General features: G+C 52.6%; 1 pseudogene; it reads right to left on the minus strand.

The window, feature by feature from the left end:
* LOC121556882 overlaps nucleotides 1–26,727 on the minus strand; it is a 152,513-nt pseudogene that overhangs the window by 114,422 nt on the left and 11,364 nt on the right.

Here is a 26,727-nt window from a genome sequence, read left to right on the forward strand (position 1 = left end):
AGTCTCTTTAATAGTGGGGGGGATTGAAGGCCCCTGGCAGTAACAGTCTCTTTAATAGTGGGGGGATTGAAGGATTAGAAAAAATAATAAATTCACAGTACTGTAGTGGGGGTAGCTGTGGGGATAGTGGGGGGGGACAGTACTGTAGTGGGGGGGACAGTACTGTAGTGGGGGGACAGTACTGTAGTGGGGGGGACAGTACTGTAGTGGGGGGACAGTACTGTAGTGGGGGGACAGTAGTGTAGTGGGGGGGACAGTACTGTAGTGGGGGACAGTACTGTAGTGGGGGGGACAGTACTGTAGTGGGGGGGGACAGTACTGTAGTGGGGGGGACAGTACTGTAGTGGGGGGGACAGTACTGTAGTGGGGGGGTCAGTACTGTAGTGGGGGGACAGTACTGTAGTGGGGGGACAGTACTGTAGTGGGGGGGACAGTACTGTAGTGGGGGAGCAGTACTGTAGTGGGGGGACAGTACTGTAGTGGGGGGACAGTACTGTAGTGGGGGGACAGTACTGTAGTGGGGGGACAGTACTGTAGTGGGGGGACAGTACTGTAGTGGGGGGGGACAGTACTGTAGTGGGGGGGACAGTACTGTAGTGGGGGGACAGTACTGTAGTGTGGGACAGTACTGTAGGGGGGGACAGTACTGTAGTGGGGGGACAGTACTGTAGTGGGGGGACAGTACTGTAGTGGGGGGACAGTACTGTAGTGGGGGGACAGTACTGTAGTGGGGGGGGACAGTACTGTAGTGGGGGGACAGTACTGTAGTGGGGGGGACAGTACTGTAGTGGGGGGGACAGTACTGTAGTGGGGGGACAGTACTGTAGTGGGGGGGACAGTACTGTAGTGGGGGGGACAGTACTGTAGTGGGGGGGGCAGTACTGTAGTGGGGGGGACAGTACTGTAGTGGGGGGACAGTACTGTAGTGGGGGGACAGTACTGTAGTGGGGGGGGACAGTACTGTAGTGGGGGGACAGTACTGTAGTGGGGGGGACAGTACTGTAGTGGGGGGACAGTACTGTAGTGGGGGGACAGTACTGTAGTGGGGGGGGACAGTACTGTAGTGGGGGGGACAGTACTGTAGTGGGGGGAGCAGTACTGTAGTGGGGGGACAGTACTGTAGTGGGGGTAGCTGTGGGGATAGTGGGGGGACAGTACTGTAGTGGGGGGACAGTACTGTAGTGGGGGGGACAGTACTGTAGTGGGGGGACAGTACTGTAGTGGGGGGACAGTACTGTAGTGGGGGGACAGTACTGTAGTGGGGGGACAGTACTGTAGTGGGGGACAGTACTGTAGTGGGGGGGACAGTACTGTAGTGGGAAGCAGTACTGTAGTGGGGGGACAGTACTGTAGTGGGGGGTCAGTACTGTAGTGGGGGGGGGGACAGTACTGTAGTGGGGGGACAGTACTGTAGTGGGGGGGACAGTACTGTAGTGGGGGGACAGTACTGTAGTGGGGGGACAGTACTGTAACAATCAGTCTAAACAGTCTGGGTTGTGTTCACTATCAGTCAGCCAGTCCGTCCATCCATCCATCCAGACTCATTGTGAGGGACCCTCTCTGTCTCTGCACCAAATGGCATCCTATTCTCTACAAAGTGCTCTCATTTGGTGTGTGGGGTAGTGTGGTGTGGGGGGGTGTGGTGTGTGTGTGTGGTGTGGTGTGGTGTGTGTGGGTGTGTGGTGTGTGTGTGGGGGGGGGTGTGTGTCAGATTAACCTCAGTGATAGTACTCTTGCAGATCTCCATGGCCACAGACTCAAACTTGGGATCCGTTGTCAGGTTCAGCTTGTAGTTCCATAGCAACTGGAGGGAAGGAGGAGAAAAACCATGAGACAAAAATAATAGGACAGGGAGGGAGGGAGGGAGGGGAGGGGAGGGAGGGAGGGGAGGGAGGGATGGAGGGAGGGAGGGAGGGGTTGGAGGGAGGGGAGGAAGAGGGGAGGGGGAGGGAGGGAGGGAGGGAGGGAGGGAGGGATGGAGGGAGGGAGGGAGGGAGGGAGGGAGGGAGGGGGGGGAGGGAGGAGGGAGGGAGGGAGGGGGAGGGGAGGGGGAGGGAGGGAGGGATGGAGGGAGGGAGGGAGGAGGGGGAGGGAGGGATGGAGAGGGAGGGAGGGAGGAGGGGAGGGAGGGAGGGAGGGAGGGATGAGAGAAAACATGAGACAAAAATAATAGGACAGGGAGGGAGGGGAGAGGAGGGAGGGGTTGGAGGGGGGAGGGGTTGGGGGAGGGAATGGTTGGAGGGAGAGGAGGGGAGGGGTTGGAGGGAGGGAGGGGTTGGGGGGAGGGGTTGGAGGGAGGGAGGGGTTGGAGGGAGGAGGGGAGGGAGGGAGGAGAGAAAACATGAGACAAAAATAATAGGACAGGGAGGGAGGGAGAGGAGGGAGGGGTTGGAGGGAGGAGGGAGGGAGGAGGGAGGGAGGGAGGGAGGGAGGGAGGGAGGGAGGGAGGGAGGGTGAGGGAGGGGGGAGGGAGGGAGGGAGGGAGTGGGGAGGGAGGGGTTGGAGGGAGGGGAGGGAGGGAGGGGAGGGAGGAGAGAAAACATGAGACAAAAATAATAGGATAGGGGAGGGGTTGGAGGGAGGGAGGGAGGAGGAGGGAGGGAGGGAGAGGAGGGAGGGGTTGGAGGGAGGGGTTGGAGGGAGGGAGGGAGGGGGGGAGGGAGGGATGGAGGGGGAGGATAGGGGGAGGATGGAAGGAGGGGGAGGGAGGGAGGGAGGGGGGAGGATGGAAGGGAGGGAGGGAGGGAGGGGTTGGAGGGAGGGGAGGGAGGGAGGGAGGGGAGGGAGGGGTTGAGGGAGGGAGGGAGGGAGGGGAGGGAGGGAGGGGGGAGGGATGGAGGGGGAGGATGGAAGGGAGGGGGGAGGGAGGGAGGAAGGGGTTGGAGGGAGGGAGGGAGGGAGGGAGGGAGGGAGGGAGGGAGGGAGGATATTGTCTTAATGAGGTTTGACTGTTGACAGGACAGCAGGGTAGGGTAAAGATCAGTAGACAGATATGGTACCAGAACAGAGCCTGTCCATAGGGTAAAGATCAGTAGACAGATATGGTACCAGAACAGAGCCTGTCCATAGGGTAAAGACAGCCCTGTAGACAGATATGGTACCAGAACAGAGCCTGTCCATAGGGTAAAGACAGCCCAGTAGACAGATATGGTACCAGAACAGAGCCTGTCCATAGGGTAAAGACAGCCCAGTAGACAGATATGGTACCAGAACAGAGCCTGTCCATAGGGTAAAGACAGCCCTGTAGACAGATATGGTACCAGAACAGAGCCTGTCCATAGGGTAAAGACAGCCCTGTAGACAGATATGGTACCAGAACAGAGCCTGTCCATAGGGTAAAGACAGCCCAGTAGACAGATATGGTACCAGAACAGAGCCTGTCCATAGGGTAAAGATCAGTAGACAGATATGGTACCAGAACAGAGCCTGTCCATAGGGTAAAGATCAGTAGACAGATATGGTACCAGAACAGAGCCTGTCCATAGGGTAAAGACAGCCCTGTAGACAGATATGGTACCAGAACAGAGCCTGTCCATAGGGTAAAGACAGCCCAGTAGACAGATATGGTACCAGAACAGAGCCTGTCCATAGGGTAAAGACAGCCCAGTAGACAGATATGGTACCAGAACAGAGCCTGTCCATAGGGTAAAGACAGCCCAGTAGACAGATATGGTACCAGAACAGAGCCTGTCCATAGGGTAAAGACAGCCCAGTAGACAGATATGGTACCAGAACAGAGCCTGTCCATAGGGTAAAGACAGCCCAGTAGACAGATATGGTACCAGAACAGAGCCTGTCGGTAGGGTAAAGACAGCCCAGTAGACAGATATGGTACCAGAACAGAGCCTGTCCATAGGGTAAAGACAGCCCAGTAGACAGATATGGTACCAGAACAGAGCCTGTCGGTAGGGTAAAGACAGCCCAGTAGACAGATATGGTACCAGAACAGAGCCTGTCCATAGGGTAAAGACAGCCCAGTAGACAGATATGGTACCAGAACAGAGCCTGTCCATAGGGTAAAGACAGCCCTGTAGACAGATATGGTACCAGAACAGAGCCTGTCCATAGGGTAAAGACAGCCCTGTAGACAGATATGGTACCAGAACAGAGCCTGTCCGTAGGGTAAAGACAGCCCTGTAGACAGATATGGTACCAGAACAGAGCCTGTCCATAGGGTAAAGACAGCCCTGTAGACAGATATGGTACCAGAACAGAGCCTGTCCATAGGGTAAAGACAGCCCTGTAGACAGATATGGTACCAGAACAGAGCCTGTCCATAGGGTAAAGACAGCCCTGTAGACAGATATGGTACCAGAACAGAGCCTGTCCGTAGGGTAAAGACAGCCCTGTAGACAGATATGGTACCAGAACAGAGCCTGTCCATAGGGGTAAAGACAGCCCTGTAGACAGATATGGTACCAGAACAGAGCCTGTCCATAGGGTAAAGACAGCCCAGTAGACAGATATGGTACCAGAACAGAGCCTGTCCATAGGGTAAAGACAGCCCTGTAGACAGATATGGTACCAGAACAGAGCCTGTCCATAGGGTAAAGACAGCCCTGTAGACAGATATGGTACCAGAACAGAGCCTGTCCATAGGGTAAAGACAGCCCTGTAGACAGATATGGTACAGAACAGAGCCTGTCGGTAGGGTAAAGACAGCCCTGTAGACAGATATGGTACCAGAACAGAGCCTGTCCATAGGGTAAAGACAGCCCTGTAGACAGATATGGTACCAGAACAGAGCCTGTCCATAGGGTAAAGACAGCCCAGTAGACAGATATGGTACCAGAACAGAGCCTGTTGGTAGGGTAGACAGCCCAGTAGACAGATATGGTACCAGAACAGAGCCTGTCCATAGGGTAAAGACAGCCCTGTAGACAGATATGGTACCAGAACAGAGCCTGTCCATAGGGTAAAGACAGCCCTGTAGACAGATATGGTACCAGAACAGAGCCTGTCCATAGGGTAAAGACAGCCCAGTAGACAGATATGGTACCAGAACAGAGCCTGTCGGTAGGATAAAGACAGCCCTGTAGACAGATATGGTACCAGAACAGAGCCTGTCCATAGGGTAAAGACAGCCCAGTAGACAGATATGGTACCAGAACAGAGCCTGTTGGTAGGGTAAAGACAGCCCTGTAGACAGATATGGTACCAGAACAGAGCCTGTCGGTAGGGTAAAGACAGCCCAGTAGACAGATATGGTACCAGAACAGAGCCTGTCCATAGGGTAAAGACAGCCCTGTAGACAGATATGGTACCAGAACAGAGCCTGTCCATAGGGTAAAGACAGCCCAGTAGACAGATATGGTACCAGAACAGAGCCTGTCCGTAGGGTAAAGACAGCCCAGTAGACAGATATGGTACCAGAACAGAGCCTGTCGGTAGGGTAAAGACAGCCCTGTAGACAGATATGGTACCAGAACAGAGCCTGTCGGTAGGGTAAAGACAGCCCTGTAGACAGATATGGTACCAGAACAGAGCCTGTCCATAGGGTAAAGACAGCCCAGTAGACAGATATGGTACCAGAACAGAGCCTGTCCATAGGGTAAAGACAGCCCTGTAGACAGATATGGTACCAGAACAGAGCCTGTCGGTAGGGGTAAGACAGCCCAGTAGACAGATATGGTACCAGAACAGAGCCTGTCCGTAGGGTAAAGATCAGTAGACAGATATGGTACCAGAACAGAGCCTGTCGGTAGGGTAAAGACAGCCCAGTAGACAGATATGGTACCAGAACAGAGCCTGTCCATAGGGTAAAGATCAGTAGACAGATATGGTACCAGAACAGAGCCTGTCCGTAGGGTAAAGACAGCCCTGTAGACAGATATGGTACCAGAACAGAGCCTGTCCATAGGGTAAAGACAGCCCAGTAGACAGATATGGTACCAGAACAGAGCCTGTCCATAGGGTAAAGACAGCCCAGTAGACAGATATGGTACCAGAACAGAGCCTGTCCATAGGGTAAAGACAGCCCAGTAGACAGATATGGTACCAGAACAGAGCCTGTCCATAGGGTAAAGACAGCCCAGTAGACAGATATGGTACCAGAACAGAGCCTGTCCATAGGGTAAAGACAGCCCAGTAGACAGATATGGTACCAGAACAGAGCCTGTCCGTAGGGTAAAGACAGCCCTGTAGACAGATATGGTACCAGAACAGAGCCTGTCGGTAGGGTAAAGACAGCCCAGTAGACAGATATGGTACCAGAACAGAGCCTGTCCGTAGGGGTAAAGACAGCCCAGTAGACAGATATGGTACCAGAACAGAGCCTGTCGGTAGGGTAAAGACAGCCCTGTAGACAGATATGGTACCAGAACAGAGCCTGTCGGTAGGGTAAAGACAGCCCTGTAGACAGATATGGTACCAGAACAGAGCCTGTCCATAGGGTAAAGACAGCCCAGTAGACAGATATGGTACCAGAACAGAGCCTGTCCATAGGAGTGGGGAACTTGCCAAGTGACAGATATGGTACCAGAACAGAGCCTGTCCATAGGGTAAAGACAGCCCCAGTAGACAGATATGGTACCAAGAACAGAGCCTGTCCATAGGGTAAAGACAGCCCAGTAGACAGATATGGTACCAGAACAGAGCCTGTCCATAGGGTAAAGACAGCCCTGTAGACAGATATGGTACCAGAACAGAGCCTGTCGGTAGGGTAAAGACAGCCCAGTAGACAGATATGGTACCAGAACAGAGCCTGTCCGTAGGGTAAAGACAGCCCAGTAGACAGATATGGTACCAGAACAGAGCCTGTCGGTAGGGTAAAGACAGCCCTGTAGACAGATATGGTACCAGAACAGAGCCTGTCCATAGCTACAGTATATTTACACCCTTCCCCGCTCCATTAAAGGATGCTCAATCCCTCTCATTCTCTCCCTAAAACAACACAGAATCCAGAAACACATAAACCAGTGTCTTATGAGCAGATCTCAGCTCTGGCAGTCTAACCTGGGCTGGAGGAGAGGAGAGTTTCCTGACAAGATTCCATAACAGATCTCAGCTCACAGACATGTAAACAGGAGCTCGGGCATCTAACAAGGTGACAGGGAAGGGAGAGGGGTGGCCAAGGTGACAGGGAAGGGAGAGGGGTGGCCAAGGTGACAGGGAAGGGAGAGGGGTGGCCAAGGGGACAGGGAGGAGAGGGGTGGCCAAGGTGACAGGGAAGGGAGAGGGGTGGCCAAGGTGACAGGGAAGGGAGAGGGGTGGCCAAGGTGACAGGGAAGGGAGAGGGGTGGCCAAGGTGACAGGGAAGGGAGAGGGGTGGCCAAGGTGACAGGGAAGGGAGAGGGGTGGCCAAGGTGACAGGGAAGGGAGAGGGGTGGCCAAGGTGACAGGGAAGGGAGAGGGGTGGCCAAGGTGACAGGGAAGGGAGGGGTGGCCAAGGTGAAGGGAGAGGGGTGGCCAAGGTGACAGGGAAGGGAGAGGGGTGGCCAAGGTGACAGGGAAGGGAGAGGGGTGGCCAAGGTGACAGGGAAGGGAGGAGGTGGCCAAGGTGACAGGGAAGGGAGAGGGGTGGCCAAGGTGACAGGGAAGGGAGAGGGGTGGCCAAGGTGACAGGGAAGGGAGAGGGGTGGCCAAGGTGACAGGGAAGGGAGAGGGGTGGCCAAGGTGACAGGAAGGGAGAGGGGTGGCCAAGGTGACAGGGAAGGGAGAGGGGTGGCCAAGGTGACAGGGAAGGGAGAGGGGTGGCCAAGGTGACAGGGAAGGGAGAGGGGTGGCCAAGGTGACAGGGAAGGGAGAGGGGGTGGCCAAGGTGACAGGGAAGGGAGAGGGGTGGCCAAGGTGACAGGGAAGGGAGAGGGGTGGCCAAGGTGACAGGGAAGGGAGAGGGGTGGCCAAGGTGACAGGGAAGGGAGAGGGGTGGCCAAGGTGACAGGGAAGGGAGAGGGGTGGCCAAGGTGACAGGGAAGGGAGAGGGGGTGGCCAAGGTGACAGGGAAGGGAGAGGGGTGGCCAAGGTGACAGGGAAGGGAGAGGGGTGGCCAAGGTGACAGGGAGAGGGGTGGCCAAGGTGACAGGGAAGGGAGAGGGGTGGCCAAGGTGACAGGGAAGGGAGAGGGGGTGGCCAGGGAAGGGAGAGGGGTGGCCAAGGTGACAGGGGAAGGGAGAGGGGTGGCCAAGGTGACAGGGAAGGGAGAGGGGTGGCCAAGGTGACAGGGAAGGGAGAGGGGTGGCCAAGGAGGAAGGGAGAGGGGGTGGCCAAGGTGACAGGGAAGGGGAGAGGGGTGGCCAAGGTGACAGGGAAAGGGAGAGGGGTGGCCAAGGTGACAGGGAAGGGAGAGGGGTGGCCAAGGGAAGAGGAAGGGAGAGGGGTGGCCAAGGTGACAGGGAAGGGAGAGGGGTGGCCAAGGTGACAGGGAAGGGAGAGGGGTGGCCAAGGTGACAGGGAAGGGGGAGGGGTGGCCAAGGTGACAGGGAAGGGAGAGGGGTGGCCAAGGTGACAGGGAAGGGAGAGGGGGTGGCCAAGGTGACAGGGAAGGGAGAGGGGTGGCCAAGGTGACAGGGAAGGGAGAGGGGTGGCCAGGGAAGGGAGAGGGGTGGCCAAGGTGACAGGGAAGGGAGAGGGGTGGCCAAGGTGACAGGGAAGGGAGAGGGGTGGCCAAGGTGACAGGGAAGGGAGAGGGGTGGCCAAGGTGACAGGGAAGGGAGAGGGGTGGCCAAGGTGACAGGGAAGGGAGAGGGGTGGCCAAGGTGACAGGGAAGGGAGAGGGGTGGCCAAGGTGACAGGGAAGGGAGAGGGGTGGCCAAGGTGACAGGGAAGGGAGAGGGGTGGCCAAGGTGACAGGGAAGGGAGAGGGGTGGCCAAGGTGACAGGGAAGGGAGAGGGGTGGCCAAGGTGACAGGGAAGGGAGAGGGGTGGCCAAGGTGACAGGGAAGGGAGAGGGGTGGCCAAGGTGACAGGGAAGGGAGAGGGGTGGCCAAGGTGACAGGGAAGGGAGAGGGGTGGCCAAGGTGACAGGGAAGGAGAGGGGTGGCCAAGGTGACAGGGAAGGGAGAGGGGTGGCCAAGGTGACAGGGAAGGGAGAGGGGTGGCCAAGGTGACAGGGAAGGGAGAGGGGTGGCCAAGGTGACAGGGAAGGGAGAGGGGTGGCCAAGGTGACAGGGAAGGGAGAGGGGTGGCCAAGGTGACAGGGAAGGGAGGGGTGGCCAAGGTGACAGGGAAGGGAGAGGGGTGGCCAAGGTGACAGGGAAGGGAGAGGGGTGGCCAAGGTGACAGGGAAGGGAGAGGGGTGGCCAAGGTGACAGGGAGAGGGGTGGCCAAGGTGACAGGGAAGGGAGAGGGGTGGCCAAGGTGACAGGGAAGGGAGAGGGGTGGCCAAGGTGACAGGGAAGGGAGAGGGGTGGCCAAGGTGACAGGGAAGGGAGAGGGGTGGCCAAGGTGACAGGGAAGGGAGAGGGGTGGCCAAGGTGACAGGGAAGGGAGAGGGGTGGCCAAGGTGACAGGGAAGGGAGAGGGGTGGCCAAGGTGACAGGGAAGGGAGAGGGGGTGGCCAAGGTGACAGGAAGGGAGAGGGGTGGCCAAGGTGACAGGGAAGGGAGAGGGGTGGCCAAGGTGACAGGGAAGGGAGAGGGGTGGCCAAGGTGACAGGGAAGGGAGAGGGGTGGCCAAGGTGACAGGGAAGGGAGAGGGGTGGCCAAGGTGACAGGGAAGGGAGAGGGGTGGCCAAGGTGACAGGGAAGGGAGAGGGGTGGCCAAGGTGACAGGGAAGGGAGAGGGGTGGCCAAGGTGACAGGGAAGGGAGAGGGGTGGCCAAGGTGACAGGGAAGGGGAGAGGGTGGCCAAGGTGACAGGGAAGGAGAGGGGTGGCCAAGGTGACAGGGAAGGGAGAGGGGTGGCCAAGGTGACAGGGAAGGGAGAGGGTGGCCAAGGTGACAGGGAAGGGAGAGGGGTGGCCAAGGTGACAGGGAAGGGAGAGGGGTGGCAGGTGCCGAAAAGCTAAACAAAATATGATGCCCCGTCACCCTTTATTAATTCGGCCACGTCGATAACTAGCAAGTTGAACTCACAGGTCACGTTAAACGCAGAATTTAGCGTTTTTTTCACAACAACAAAAAAGATAAAAACACATAAGAAATCTCTTGCTGGGGTTTGTAAACAGCATTTCTGCTCAGCGTCAGACAAATGTTGGGCTTCAGTTTCACTCCTCCACTTAGATGAGAATTCACAAACTGGCATCCCATGAGAATCCCCCCCATGAAAATCCCCCCCATGAGAATCCCCCCCATGAGAATCCCCCCCATGAGAATCCCCCCATGAGAATCCCCCCATGAGAATCCCCCCATTAGAATCCCCCCCATTAGAATCCCCCCATGAGAATTCCCCCCCATGAGAATCCCCCCTATTCAGCAGACAGCTCTGACTGATGTGTAGATACTTTTCTCTGGTACTTTTCTCGGTGTAACCAGCCTACTTTTCTCTGGTAAAATGCGAGATTAACTTTACGCAAAACATTAGGAAATGTAGCTGGCTACATTCCTTCTATGATAAACATTAGAAATAGTATATGTCCATGCATCATTTTAGAAAGAAAAAAAAAGGACCTTGCTTTTTCATTGTACGCTCATTTTCTGGAGTGGCTGCCAGGCAAATAGTGTTGCACTTCTGTTGTCATCAGATGAAAATGAAGCTATTTTCTGCCGAATGTGATGCACTAATGTATTTTCTGTTAAGGAAAACTATAGTTGCACGTCACTGATCACTCTGTTGAAGCATAAAAACACAACTAAATATAAAATGCGACCCCTGTCAAAACATTTTATGGACACAGCTAATTTTACAATAATTATATTTTGTTTGTTTTTACTCCTGAACTTCCTCTACCCTCAACCTCGCCGATCATTTTCATGATGTCCATCCGGTTTGCTTCAACATGCCATATCATTTACATCATTTAGCAGACGCTCTTATCCAAAGCGACTTACATATCTTTCTAACTGTGCTCTTTCCCAAAAGCTATCAACCTATAACCCATTTAAACTTTGTTGTCTGGCTTCTACATCCAGCCCCAGTTCTGTCAGTCCAAAACGGAGCTACTCTCACCCCATGCATCCTATCGGTACGCACCGCATGCTTACTGTAATACATCTGATGACAGGGAAGCATCTCTTGGAAGGTGAACATGATGAGTCAACCACTCTTTAACTTCCATTCCCTCATCCCTCCTACGTCTCCTTTCCCCTCCTCCCTCCTACGTCTCCTTTCCCTTCTACGTCTCCTTTCCCCTCATCCCTCCTACGTCTCCTTTCCCTCCTATATCTCCTTTCCCCTCCTCCCTCCTACGTCTCCTTTCCCCTCCTCCCTCCTACGTCTCCTTTCTCCTCATCCCTCCTACGTCTCCTTTCCCCTCATCCCTCCTACGTCTCCTTTCCCCTCATCCCTCCTACGTCTCCTTTCCCCTCATCCCTCCTACGTCTCCTTTCCCCTCATCCCTCCTACGTCTCCTTTCCCCTCCTACGTCTCCTTTCCCCTCCTACGTCTCCTTTCCCCTCCTACGTCTCCTTTCCCCTCCTACGTCTCCTTTTCCCTCATCCCTCCTACGTCTCCTTTCCCCTCCTACGTCTCCTTTCCCCTCCCTACGTCTCCTTTCCCCTCCTACGTCTCCTTTCCCCTCCTACGTCTCCTTTCCCCTCATCCCTCCTACGTCTCCTTTCCCCTCATCCCTCCTACGTCTCCTTTCCCCCTCATCCCTCCTACGTCTCCTTTCCCCTCATCCCTCCTACGTCTCCTCCCCCCTCCTCCCTCCTCACGTCTCCTCCCCCTCCTCCCTCCCCTACGTCTCCTTTCCCCTCATCCCTCCCTACGTCTCCCTTCCCCCTCCTCCCTCCTACGTCTCCTTTCCCCTCCTCCCTCCTACGTCTCCTTTCCCCTCATCCGTCTCCTTTCCCCTCCTACGTCTCCTTTCCCCTCCTCCCTCCTACGTCTCCTTTCCCCTCATCCCTCCTACGTCTCCTTTCCCCTCATCCCTCCTACGTCTCCTTTCCCCTCATCCCTCCTACATCTCCTTTCCCCTCATCCCTCCTATGTCTCCTTTCCCCTCATCCGTCTCCTTTCCCCTCCTACGTCTCCTTTCCCCTCATCCCTCCTACCTCTCCTTTCCCCTCATCCCCTCCTACGTCTCCTTTACCCTCATCCCTCCTACGTCTCCTTTCCCCTCCTACGTCTCCTTTCCCCTCATCCCTTCTACGTCTCCTTTCCCCTCATCCCTCCTACGTCTCCTTTCCCCTCATCCCTCCCTACGTCTCCTTTCCCCTCATCCCTCCTACGTCTCCTTTCCCCTCATCCCTCCTACGTCTCCTTTCCCCTCATCCCTCCTACGTCTCCTTTCCCCTCATCCCTCCCTACGTCTCCTTTCCCCTCATCCCTCCTACGTCTCCTTTCCCCTCATCCCTCACGTCTCCTTTCTCCTCATCCCTCCTACCTCATACGTCTCCTTTCCTCCTACATCTCCTTTCCCCTCATCCCTCCTACGTCTCCTTTTCCCCTCATCCCTCCTACGTCTCCTTTCCCCTCATCCCTCCTACGTCTCCTTTCCCCTCATCCCTCCTACGTCTCCTTTCCCCTCATCCCTCCTACGTCTCCTTTCTCCTCATCCCTCCTACCTCATACGTCTCCTTTCCTCCTACGTCTCCTTTCCCCTCATCCCTCCTACATCTCCTTTCCCCTCATCCCCTCCTACATCTCCTTTCCCCTCATCCCCTCCTACGTCTCCTTTCCCCTCATCCTCCTACGTCTCCTTTCCCCTCATCCCTCCTACGTCTCCTTTCCCCTCATCCCTCCTAAGTCTCCTTTCCCCTCATCCCTCCTACGTCTCCTTTCCCCTCATCCCTCCTACGTCTCCTTTCCCCTCATCCCTCCTACGTCTCCTTTCCCCTCATCCCTTCTACGTCTCCTTTCCCCTCATCCCTCCTACGTCTCCTTTCCCCTCATCCCTCCTACGTCTCCCTTTCCCCTCATCCCTCCTACGTCTCCTTTCCCCTCATCCCTCCTACGTCTCCTTTCCCCTCATCCCTCCTCACGTCTCCTTTCTCCTCATCCCTCCTACCTCATACGTCTCCTTTCCTCCTACATCTCCTTTCCCCTCATCCCTCCTACATCTCCTTTCCCCTCATCCCTCCTACATCTCCTTTCCCTCCTACGTCTCCTTTCCCCTCATCCCTCCTACATCTCCTTTCCCCTCATCCCTCCTACGTCTCCTTTCCCTCCCTACGTCTCCTTTCCCCTCATCCCTCCCTACGTCTCCTTTCCCTCCTACGTCTCCTTTCCCCTCATCCCTCCTACGTCTCCTTTCCCCTCATCCCTCCTACGTCTCCTTTCCCCTCATCCCTCCTACGTCTCCTTTCCCCTCATCCCTCCTACGTCTCCTTTCCCCTCATCCCTTCTACGTCTCCTTTCCCCTCATCCCTCCTACGTCTCCTTTCCCCTCATCCCTCCTACGTCTCCTTTCTCCTCATCCCTCCTACCTCATACGTCTCCTTTCCTCCTACATCTCCTTTCCCCTCATCCCTCCTACGTCTCCTTTCCCCTCCTCCCTCCTACGTCTCCTTTCCCCTCATCCCTCCTACCTCATACGTCTCCTTTCCTCCTACGTCTCCTTTCCCCTCATCCCTCCTACGTCTCCTTTCTCCTCATCCCTCCTACCTCATACGTCTCCTTTCCTCCTACATCTCCTTTCCCCTCATCCCTCCTACATCTCCTTTCCCCTCATCCCTCCTACATCTCCTTTCCCTCCTACGTCTCCTTTCCCCTCATCCCTCCTACGTCCCCTCATCCCTCCTACGTCTCCTTTCCCCTCATCCCTCCTACATCTCCTTTCCCCTCATCCCTCCTACGTCTCCTTTCCCTCCTACGTCTCCTTTCCCCTCATCCCTCCTACGTCCCCTCATCCCTCCTACGTCTCCTTTCTCCTCATCCCTCCTACCTCATACGTCTCCTTTCCTCCTACATCTCCTTTCCCCTCATCCCTCCTACATCTCCTTTCCCCTCATCCCTCCTACGTCTCCTTTCTCCTCATCCCTCCTACCTCATACGTCTCCTTTCCTCCTACGTCTCCTTTCCCCTCATCCCTCCTACGTCTCCTTTCCCCTCCTCCCTCCTACGTCTCCTTTCCCCTCATCCCTCCTACGTCTCCTTTCCCCTCATCCCTCCTACCTCACTACGTCTCCTTTCCTCCTACGTCTCCTTTCCCCTCATCCCTCCTACGTCTCCTTTCTCCTCATCCCTCCTACCTCATACGTCTCCTTTCCTCCTACATCTCCTTTCCCCTCATCCCTCCTACATCTCCTTTCCCCTCATCCCTCCTACATCTCCTTTCCCTCCTACGTCTCCTTTCCCTCCTACGTCTCCTTTCCCCTCATCCCTCCTACGTCCCCTCATCCCTCCTACGTCCCCTCCTCCCTCCTACGTCTCCTTTCCCCTCATCCCTCCTACGTCTCCTTTTCCCCTCATCCCTCCTACGTCTCCTTTCCCCTCATCCCCCCTACGTCTCCTTTCCCCTCCTCCCTCCCTACGTCTCCTTTCCCCTCATCCCTCCTACGTCTCCTCCCTCCCTACGTCTCCTTTCCCCTCATCCCTCCTACGTCCCCTCATCCCTCCTACGTCTCCTTTCCCCTCATCCCTCCTACGTCTCCTGTCCCCTCATCCCTCCTACGTCTCCTCCCTCCTACGTCTCCTTTCCCCTCATCCCTCCTACGTCTCCTTTCCTCCTACGTCTCCTTTCCCCTCATCCCTCCTACGTCTCCTCCCTCCTACGTCTCCTTTCCCCTCATCCCTCCTACGTCTCCTCCCTCCTACGTCTCCTTTCCCCTCATCCCCCCTACGTCTCCTGTCCCTCATCCTCCATAGTCTCTCATCCCTCTATACTCCTTAGTTCCTCCCCTTGTTAAAGCAGCTAAAACACCTGTTAAGGAGTTTGTGGTTTAGTGGTGTTGGGAGGAGCTCTAGTCTACAGCGGTATTGGGAGGAGCTCTAGTCTACATTTACATTTACGTCATTTAGCAGACGCTCTTATCCAGAGCGACTTACAAATTGGTGCATTCACCCTATAGCCAGTGGGATAACCACTTTACAATTATTATTTTTTTTGTGGGGGGGTAGAAGGATTACTTTATCCTATCCCAGGTATTCCTTAAAGAGGTGGGGTTTCAAATGTCTCCGGAAGGTGCTGAGTGACTCCGCTGTCCTGGCGTCGTGAGGGAGCTTGTTCCACCATTGGGGTGCCAGAGCAGCGAACAGTTTTGACTGGGCTGAGCGGGAACTATGCTTCAGCAGAGGTAGGGGAGCCAGCAGGCCAGAGGTGGATGAATGCAATGCCCTCGTTTGGGTGTAGGGACTGATCAGAGCCTGAAGGTACGGAGGTGCCGTTCCCCTCACAGTTCCATAGGCAAGCACCATGGTCTTGTAACAGATGCGAGCTTCAACTGGAAGCCAGTGGAGTGTGCGGAGGAGCGGGGTGACGTGAGAGAACTTGGGAAGGTTGAACACCAGACGGGCTGCGGCATTCTACAGTGGTATTGGGAGGAGCTTTAGTCTATGTTGCCTCTGTAGTAGAAAGTGTCAATATTGAAGAGCAACAATGGTAGAAAGAGTGTCAATATTGAATAAACTGCTCCCAAACATTTTAAACCTGCATCAGGAAATGCAGTCTTTCATAGTTCATGTGGGATTCAATGACATTATGAAGGGCAGCTCAGAACAGCTGAAGATGGATTTTAAAGAACTGATTGGGTCACTACTTGACACCAACAAACGCCCCATAATATCTGGCCCTCTGCCCCAAACGCCCCATAATATCTGGCCCTCTGCCCTCCCTAAATCGTGGCATTGAACAGTTCAGCAGACTTTTAGCCCTCCATAACTGGCTACGAGACTATTGCAGCTCTGTGGGTGTAACATTTATTGAAAATGTGATACCTTCTGGAAACAGAGCTCATTTTATGAGGATGGGATCCACCCAAATCATTTGGTTTCCTGGATCCTTTCGCAGCATTATAAGGCTGCGTTGCGACAATGACTTATCAATGACCCAAGCCCAGCTCAGTTAATCCCTACCATTGTGGCGCTGAGTTGTCATAATGCTTCAGCAAATGTACATTATCCCAGGGGCGTTGGAAAACACAATGTAAGTAACCTAATTGATGTCCCTCTAACTGCCCTGAATGCCTCTGCTGATCCTACAGCTATTGGATGCAGTAATCATGTGCCTTAGATAATACCTTTGATGATACAGTGGTAGCAATACATGGTTATAAGATCTACAGAAAATACAGAAAGGTGGAGGTGTTGCTGTTTATATTCAGAACCACATTCCTGTAAAGCTTAGAGAGGATCTCCTGTTAAATACTGTTGAAGTAATATGGCTACAGGTTCATCTGCCTCACCTAAAGCCCATTCCATAACCAGTGCCTGGTTCAGGTTATCAGTCAACCTACCAGGGTAGCTACAAACAGCACAGGAATGAAATCATCAACATGTATTGATCATATCTTTACTAACGCTGCAGAGTATTGATCATATCTTTACTAACGCTGCAGAAATGTGCTTTAAAGCAGTATCCAAATCCATTGGATGTAGTGATCACAATATAGTAGCCATATCTAGGAAAACCAAAGTTCCAAAGGCTGGGCCTAATATAGTGCATAAGAGGTCATACAATACGTTTTGTAGTGATTCCTATGTTGAAAATGTAAAGAAATGTGTTTATTTTTGGTGTGTAATGAAGAGCAACCAGACGCTGCACTTGACACATTTATGAAATTGCTTATTCCAGTTACTAATAAGCATGCACCCATTAAGAACAAGACTGGAATTGTGATACAGTGAATTATAAGTGATATAATCTGTCTGTAAACAATTGTTGGAAAAATCACTTGTGTCATGCACAAAGTAGATGTCCTAACCGACTTGCCAAAACTATAGTTTGTTAACAAGAAATGTGTGGCGTGGTTGAAAAACAAGTTTTAATGACTCCACCTAACTATGTAAACTTCTGACTTCAACTGTATATTGACACTGTCTGTCTCTACATCAGTGTCAATATAGATTAGATAAGAGCCACTAAGTGTACAAAACATTAGGAACACCTGCTATTTCCATGGTATAGAAGACTGGCCAGGTGAATCCAGGTGAAAGCTATGATCCCTTATTGATGTCACTTGTTAAATCCACTTCAAAATCAGAGTAAATGAAGGGGAGGACACAGGTTAAAGAAGGATTTTTAAGCCTTTTTTTTTTTTTTAAAGCCTTGAGACAATTGAGACATGAATTGTGTATGTGTGCCGTTCAGAGGGTGAATGGGCAAGACAAAAGGTTTAAGTGTCGTTGAACAGGGTATGGTAGTAGGTGCCAGGCGCACTGGTTTGAGTCAAGAACTGCAACGCTGCTGGGTTTTTCACGCTCAACAGTTTCCTGTGTGTATCAAGAACGGTCCACCACCCAAAGGACATCCAGCCAACAGCAGGCCAGCGGTAGAAAACAGGTCATTGATGAAAGAGGACAAAGGATTCTGACACTAATTTTCCAGAGCAGCAGACGGGCTGCAGTTAGTCGACTGACAGTCCAGTACAACACTGGTGCCCAAAGACCCATAAAATAAAGCACAACTCGTCGTACCTTGACACGAATGGTGTCGCCGACAACCTTACAGAGTTACACTTCTTTCCACAAAAAAACTAGAAACTGCGGTTGCAGTGGGCTATGTAATGAAAACACTGGACACTGGAAAATTGGAAAAACATTGCCTGCTCTGATGAATCCCGGTTCCTGCTGTTTCACGCTGATGGGGGGACTAGGGTATGGAGGGAACCACAATGGCGTGCATCCATCATGCCACCTGTCAACACTGCAGGCTGGTGGCGTTGGTGTGATGGTGTGTTTTCATGGCACACATTGGGCCACTTGATAAAAGTGGAGCAACGTTTGAATGCCACAAGATATCTAAACATCGTTGCCAAATCAGGTGCATCCCGTCACTCCTGAGTGGCGCAGTGGTCTAAGGCGCTGCATCGCAGTGCTAACTGTGCCACTAGAGATCCTGGTTCGAATCCAGGCTCTGTCGCAGCCGGCCGCGACCGGGAGACTCATGGGCGGCGCACAATTGGCCCAGCGTCGTCCAGGGTAGGGGAGGGAATGGCCGGCAGGGATGTAGCTCAGTTGATAGAGCATGGCGTTTGCAACGCCAGGGTTGTGGGTTTGATTCCCACGGGGGCCAGTATAAAAATAAATATATATAAAAATAAATAAAATAAAATAAAAAGGTATTCACTAACTGTAAGTCGCTCTGGATAAGAGCGTTTGCTAAATGACGTAAATGTAATGGCAGCAGCGTATCCATTTTCAACAGGATAATACCCCATTCATTCCACAAGGCTAGGATTGTCCAGGAACGGATCCACGAACATGACAGTGAATTCAGCTTACTGCAGCGGCCTGCCCTGTCACCAGATCAGTGGCATCACGAGGCTGAGAACTGAAGTGAGCACAGATGCCGTCTCAACCCCACTAACACTGTAATCACCTCATTATTACCAAATGTGGAGTACCGTGGTGGGAAGACAGACAGAGAGAAACACAGACAGAGAGAGAGAGAGAAGAAGAGAGGGGTTGATAGGGAGAGAGAGTTAGCAGCTTGAGGAGTTGAATCACTAGCCTTCTATTATCCAGGCAGACAGAGAGCTGATCCATGTGACCAAGCCCTCTGGGGAGAAGATCAACCCCTTATCTCAAATGGCAGACCCACACACTGTTAAAGGATGTGCATAACTACAGTGCATTCGATAAGTATTCAGACCCCTTCCCTTTTTCTACATTTTGTTACGTTACAGCCTTATTCTAAAATGGATTAAATAAAAAAATGTTCATCAATCTACACACAATACCCCATAATGACAAAGTGAAAACAGTTTTAGAATTTTTTGCACAGATCTGGGGAAGGGTACCAAAACATTTCTGCAGCGTTGAAGGTCCCCAAGAACACAGTGGATTCCATCATTCTTAAATGGAACCACCAAGACACTTCCTAGAGCTGGCCGCCCGGAGAAACTGAGCAATCGGGGGAGAAGGGCCTTGGTCAGGGAGGTGACCAAGAACCCGATGGTCACTCTGACAGAGCGCCAGAGTTCCTCTGTGGAGATGGGAGAACCTTCCAGAAGGACAACCATCTCTACAGCACTCCACCAATCAGGCCTTTATGGTAGAGTGACCAGACGGAAGCTACTCCTCAGTAAAAAGGCACATGACAGCCCGCTTGGAGTTTGCCAAAAGGCACCTAAAGGACTCTCAGACCATGAGAAACAAGATTCTCTGGTCTGATGAAACCAAGAGTGAACTCTTTAGCCTGAATGCCAAGCGTCACGTCTGGAGGAAACCTGGCACCATCACTACGGCTGTCACCTGTGAAGGTGAGATTTTCTCCTGCTATGTGACGATGCTGTCACCTGTGAAGGTAAGATTTTCTCCTGCTATGTGACGATGCTGTCACCTGTGAAGGTGAGATTTTCTCCTGCTATGTGACGATGCTGTCACCTGTGAAAGTGAGATTTTCTCCTGCTATGTGACGATGCTGTCACCTGTGAAGGTGAGATTTTCTCCTGCTATGTGACGATGCTGTCACCTGTGAAGGTGAGATTTTCTCCTGCTATGTGACGATGCTGTCACCGCTCATCCTGTACGTGTGACTTGGCAGAGCTGTGACAGACTTCAAAGCGTCGAGGGGAACAGGGGGGGGGAGCGAGGAAGGAGAGAGAGAGGGAGAGAGGAATGAAAGAGGAAGGGGGGAATACTTACATGGTTGCAGTCGACAGCGATCTCCGTTTCCTGGAAAGAGAGAAACAGACAGGTATTAGACATACTCCATGATCAAGAAGCTTTTCACTCAGTCTTTAATGAAGATGAGAGCACACACACACACACACACACACACACACACACACTCTAACTCTACAACTTTACCGCCGTCTGAGGTTTTTACTGAAGACGTCTTAGTGTTATTGAGCTGGTGGTTATAAATACATGTGGAACTCCATTAGTCAGGGCTTGTATCTGTCCTACAGATAAATAATTAGGCAGGGCTTGTATCTGTCCTACAGAGGAATACTTAGTCAGGGCTTGTATCTGTCCTACAGATAAATAATTAGGCAGGGCTTGTATCTGTCCTACAGAGGAATACTTAGTCAGGGCTTGTATCTGTCCTACAGAGGAATAATTAGCCAGGGCTTGTATCTGTCCTACAGAGGAATAATTAGCCAGGGCTTGTATCTGTCCTACAGAGGAATAATTAGTCAGGGCTTGTATCTGTCCTACAGAGGAATAATTAGTCAGGGCTTGTATCTGTCCTACAGAGGAATAATTAGTCAGGGCTTGTATCTGTCCTACAGAGGAAAGAGCTGACAGCTGCAACAGGGCCTGAAAACAAGGTCAAGGTGGATGTTCAGGACACACACACACACACACACGTCTGGGTGTGCGCTGAACAACTTGGGAGTCAGGTCCACCCACTGGGGAGCCAGGTCCAGCCAATCAGAATGCGTTTTTCCCAACAAAAGGGCTTTATCCCCCCCTCCCCCCTCAGACAATCCCGCAGGTGAAGAAGCCGGATGTGGAGGTCCTGCAGTGGCGTGGTTACGGGTGGTATGCAGTTGTGAGGCCGATTGGACGTACTGCCAAATTCTCTAAAACAACGTTGGAGGCGGCTTATGGTAGAGAAATGAACATTCAATTCTGTGGCAACAGCTCTGGTAGACAATCCTGCAGTCAGCATGCCAATTGCACGCTTCCTCAAAACATGAGACATCTGTGGCATTGTGTTGTGTGACAAAACTGCACATTTTAGAGTGGCCTTTTATTGTCCCCAGCACAAGGTGCACCTGTGTAATGATCATGCTGTTCAATCAGCTTATTGATATGCCACACCTGTCAGGTGGCTGGATTATCTTGGCAAAGGAGAAATGCTCACTAACAGGGATGTTAACAAATATGTGCATTATGTTTTGAGAAATCAGCTTTTTATACATACGGACAATTTCTGGGATATTTTATTTCAGCTCATTAACATGGGACTAATACTTTACATGTTGCGTTTATATTTTTGTTCAGTATGTATATATATATATATATATCTCCTGCAGTTGAAGAGAAAGGGATGATTCAATAGGAATGACGCTTGGATAGGAATGGTTGATTCAATGGGAAGGAATGCTTCAATAGGAAGGAATTATGCTTTTTTTTATTTTTTTTTATTTCACCTTTATTTAACCAGGTAAGCCAGTTGAGAACAAGTTCTCATTTACAACTGCGACCTGGCCAAGATAAAGCAAAGCATTGCGATAAAAACAACACAGAGTTACATATGGGGTAAAAAAACAAAGTCAAAAATACAACAGAAAATATATATACAGTGTGTGCAAATGTAGCAAGTTATGAAGGTAAGGCAATAAATAGGCCATAGTGCAAAATAATTACAATAGTATTAACACTGGAATGATAGATGTGCAAGAGATTATGTGCAAATAGAGATACTGGGGTGCAAAAGAGCAAAATAAATAACAATATGGGGATGAGGTAGTTGGGTGGGCTAATTTCAGATGGGCTGTGTACAGGTGCAGTGATCGGTAAGGTGCTCTGACAACTGATGCTTAAAGATAGTGAGGGGAGATAAGAGTCTCCAGCTTCAGAGATTTTTGCAATTCGTTCCAGTCATTGGCAGCAGAGAACTGGAAGGAATGGGGGCCAAAGGAGGTGTTGGCTTTGGGGATGACCAGTGAGATATACCTGCTGGAGCGCAGACTACGGGTGGGTGCTGCTATGGTGACCAATGAGCTAAGATAAGGCGGGATTTGCCTAGCAGTGATTTATAAATGGCCTGGAGCCAGTGGGTTTGACGACTGAACATGTAGTGAGGACCAGCCAACAAGAGCGTACAGGTCACAGTGGTGGGTAGTGTATGGGGCTTTGGAGACAAAACGGATGGCACTGTGATAGACTACATCCAATTTGCTGAGTAGAGTGTTGGAGGCTATTTTGTAAATGACATCGCCGAAGTCAAGGATCGGTAGGATAGTCAGTTTTACGAGGGCATGTTTGGCAGCATGAGTGAAGGAGGCTTTGTTGCGAAATAGGAAGGAATGATGCTTCAATAGGAATGGATACTAGTGAGATATAGAAGGAAGATGGGAAAATAAGGGAACTTTTCACTTCCTCCTCACAACATATTATGTCATAATCATCATGATCATTACATCCAGAGTTCATCCTCATCATCATTACATCCAGAGTTAATCATCATCCTGATCTCTACATCCAGAGTTCATCATCCTGATCCAGAGGAGATCTACAGCACCAGCAGGGAAACGGAGGCTTTGGGAAGCACCACAACACCAGTCACTACTATTACAGACCTGACATCTATGTTACTCAACACCAGGTGTGTGTGTGTGTGTGTGTGTGTGTGTGTGTGTGTGTGTGTGTGTGTGTGTGAGAGAGAGAGAGACCCTTTGAGAAGCACCACAACACCAGTCACTATAACTACAACAGCAGTATTAGGCTGAAGAGAGAGAGGCCCTTTGAGCTTTGTAATACCACAAGTCTAACTACTACAACACATTGCCTGCCAATGGAGAGGGCCCCTGCATCAGCCCCTTGCTCCAGCCCCAGAACCCCGGGGTGACTAACATGTCGTGTGTGACAGGGCCAGGGTGACAGAGATGTTGGGTGTGACAGGGCCAGGGTGACAGAGATGTTGGTGTGACAGGGCCAGGGTGACTGACATGTTGGTGTGACAGGGCCAGGGTGACAGAGATGTTGGGTGTGACAGGGCCAGGGTGACTGACATGTTGGTGTGACAGGGCCAGGGTGACAGAGATGTTGGGTGTGACAGGGCCAGGGTGACAGAGATGTTGGGTGTGACAGGGCCAGGGTGACAGAGATGTTGGTGTGACAGGGCCAGGGTGACTGACATGTTGGTGTGACAGGGCCAGGGTGACAGAGATGTTGGGTGTGACAGGGCCAGGGTGACAGACATGTTGGTGTGACAGGGCCAGGGTGACAGAGATGTTGGGTGTGACAGGGCCAGGGTGACAGACATGTTGGGTGTGACAGGGCCAGGGTGACAGACATGTTGGTGTGACAGGGCCAGGGTGACTGACATGTCGTGTGTGACAGGGCCAGGGTGACAGACATGTTGGGTGTGACAGGGCCAGGGTGACAGACATGTCGTGTGTGACAGGGCCAGGGTGACAGAGATGTTGGGTGTGACAGGGCCAGGGTGACTGACATGTTGGGTGTGACAGGGCCAGGGTGACAGAGATGTTGGGTGTGACAGGGCCAGGGTGACAGACATGTTGGGTGTGACAGGGCCAGGGTGACAGAGATGTTGGGTGTGACAGGGCCAGGGTGACTGACATGTTGGGTGTGACAGGGCCAGGGTGACAGAGATGTTGGGTGTGACAGGGCCAGGGTGACAGACATGTTGGGTGTGACAGGGCCAGGGTGACTGACATGTTGGGTGTGACAGGGCCAGGGTGACTGACATGTTGGGTGTGACAGGGTCAGGGTGACAGACATGTTGGGTGTGACAGGGCCAGGGTGACAGACATGTTGGTGTGACAGGGCCAGGGTGACAGACATGTTGGGTGTGACAGGGCCAGGGTGACAGAGATGTTGGTGTGACAGGGCCAGGGTGACAGACATGTTGGTGTGACAGGGCCAGGGTGACAGACATGTTGGGTGTGACAGGGCCAGGGTGACAGAGATGTTGGTGTGACAGGGCCAGGGTGACAGAGATGTTGGGTGTGACAGGGCCAGGGTGACAGACATGTTGGGTGTGACAGGGCCAGGGTGACAGACATGTTGGGTGTGACAGGGCCAGGGTGACAGAGATGTTGGGTGTGACAGGGCCAGGGTGACAGACATGTTGGGTGTGACAGGGCCAGGGTGACAGACATGTTGGGTGTGACAGGGCCAGGGTGACAGAGATGTTGGTGTGACAGGGCCAGGGTGACAGAGATGTTGGGTGTGACAGGGCCAGGGTGACAGAGATGTTGGGTGTGACAGGGCCAGGGTGACAGAGATGTTGGTGTGACAGGGCCAGGGGTGACAGAGATGTTGGTGTGACAGGGCCAGGGTGACAGAGATGTTGGTGTGACAGGGCCAGGGTGACAGAGATGCTGGGTGTGACAGGGCCAGGGTGACAGAGATGCTGGGTGTGACAGGGCCAGGGTGACAGAGATGTTGGGTGTGACAGACATGTTGGGTGTGACAGGGTCAGGGTGACAGAGATGTTGGGTGTGACAGGGCCAGGGTGACAGAGATGTTGGGTGTGACAGGGCCAGGGTGACAGAGATGTTGGGTGTGACAGGGCCAGGGTGACAGAGATGTTGGGTGTGACAGGGCCAGGGTGACAGAGATGTTGGGTGTGACAGGGCCAGGGTGACAGACATGTTGGGTGTGACAGGGTCAGGGTGACAGAGATGTTGAGTGTGACAGGACCAGGGTGACAGAGATGTTGGGTGTGACAGACATGTTGGGTGTGACAGGATCAGGGTGACTGACATGTTGGGTGTGACAGTTACGGTGGCAACAGACATGCCAGAGGGTAGAGATAATATTTTGGGGTGAGAAGGAGGAGGGGGGAGGTGATATTCAGACCAGCACCACTTTGTATCCTCAGATTACCCCTCCTTCCTCCCTCCCTCCTCTTCATCCATTCAATAAGAATGGATACTAGTGAGATATAGAAGGAAGATGGGAAAATAAGGGAACTTTTCACTTCCTCCTCACAACATATCATAATCATCATGATCATTACATCCAGAATTCATCATCATCATCATCACTACATCCAGAGTTCATCATCATCATCATTACATCCAGAGTTCATCATCATGATCACTACATCCAGAGATCATCATCCTCCTCTCCTCCCTCCTTCCCCACTCCCAGCCTCCTCTACCTCCTCCCTCCCTCCCTCAGCCTCCTCTCCTCAGATGCTCCAAATGTCCCCATGCTGCTCAGTCTCTTCTTTCGAACACCGAGCCATTCAAGACTCTTCAGATTGCTTCCCTCTCTCTTCCCTCACATCCCTCTCTCTCTTCCCTCACATCCCTCTCTCTCTCATCTCCTCATTAAAAGTCTGCATCTGTGTCATTGCTACCTACTATAACCCAAGGAGCCAGTTCATGACATGAGTCACCAGCAGCCCTGAGTCTCTCTAACTCAGAAACAGACAGGAAATGAAGATGGACGATCTGAGCCAGTCAGGGCCCTGCTCAGAACCGATCCTAAGACTAACACGGTACAACCCCCATGACGACAGGGGAAGGAAGGCTGGATATGTGCATCCCAAATGGCACCCTATATAGTGCACTATATAGGGAATACCAGGATGCCATTTGGCTCTGAACCGTCCAGCCTGCTGTAGGAAAGAACACTATATAGGGTCCCAGAGATGATGTGTTCCAGTGACTCACTTAGATCAACAGTGTTTCTTCTGGAACATGACATCATGAATCGTGTGTAGCCTAGCCTCTGGAGCTAGTGGAGGAGACCTGGATATAGCAGCGGCTGGCAAGACCACTTAGCACTGCTCTCCTCCTCCAGAGATCAAAATAGTTGGACGGCATCCCTGACTTGTCATTTCCAACACCATAGTGCCCACAAAGCTCATCACTAAGCTAAGGACCCTGGGACTAAACACCTCCCTCTGCAACTGGGTCCTGGACTTCCTGACGGGCCGCCCCCAGGTGGTAAGTGCAGGCAACAACACATCCGCCACGCTGATCCTGTTCACCCACGACTGCGTGGACTACAGGAAAAGGAGGGCCGAACAGGCCCCCATTCTCATCGACGGGGCTGTAGTGGAGCAGGTTGAGAGCTTCAAGTTCCTTGGTGTCCACATCACCAACAAACTATCATGGTCCAAACACACCAAGACAGTCGTGAAGAGGGCACGACAACGCCTATTCCCCCTCAGGAGACTTGATTTGGCATGGGTCACCAGATCCTCAGAAAGTTCTACAGCTGCACCATCGAGAGCATCCTGACTGGTAGCATCACCGCCTGGTATGGCAACTGGTCGGCATTCGACCGTAAGGCACTACAGAGGGTAGTGCGTACGGCCCAGTACATCACTGGGGCCAAGCTTCCTGCCATCCAGGACCTCTATAACCAGGCGGTGTCAGAGGAAGGCCCTAAAAATTGTCAAAGACGGCAGTCACCAAGTCATAGACTGTTCTCTCTGCTACCGCACGACAAGCGGTACCGGAGTGCCAAGTCTAGGTCCAAAAGGCTTCTTAACAGCTTCTACCCCCAAGCCATAAGACTCCTGAACAATTCATCAAATGGCCACCCGGACTATTTACATTGACCCCCCCCTTTTTGTTTTTACACTGCTGCTACTTGCTGTTTATTATCTACGCATAGTCACTTTACCCCTAACTACAATTACAAATTACCTCGACTATCCTGTACCCCCGTAAACTGACTTGGCCTCTGATAGTGACCCGATTTACAGCCCTGATGAAACAGACGGCTTCATCATCAACAACAGGTAAGGGCCTCCCGAGTGGCGCAGCAGTCTGAGGTACTGCAGCGCAGTGCTTGAGGCGTCACTACAGCCCCGGGTTCGATCCCAGGCTGTGTCACAGCCGGCCGTGACACCCATGAGGCGGCGCACAATTGGCCCAGCGTCGTCCGGGTTAGGGGAGGGTTTGGCCCATCGCGCTCTAGCGCCTC

The sequence above is a fragment of the Coregonus clupeaformis genome, unplaced genomic scaffold (genome assembly GCF_020615455.1).
Source record: "Coregonus clupeaformis isolate EN_2021a unplaced genomic scaffold, ASM2061545v1 scaf0181, whole genome shotgun sequence".
In the NCBI taxonomy this organism is placed as follows: Eukaryota; Metazoa; Chordata; class Actinopteri; order Salmoniformes; family Salmonidae; genus Coregonus; species Coregonus clupeaformis.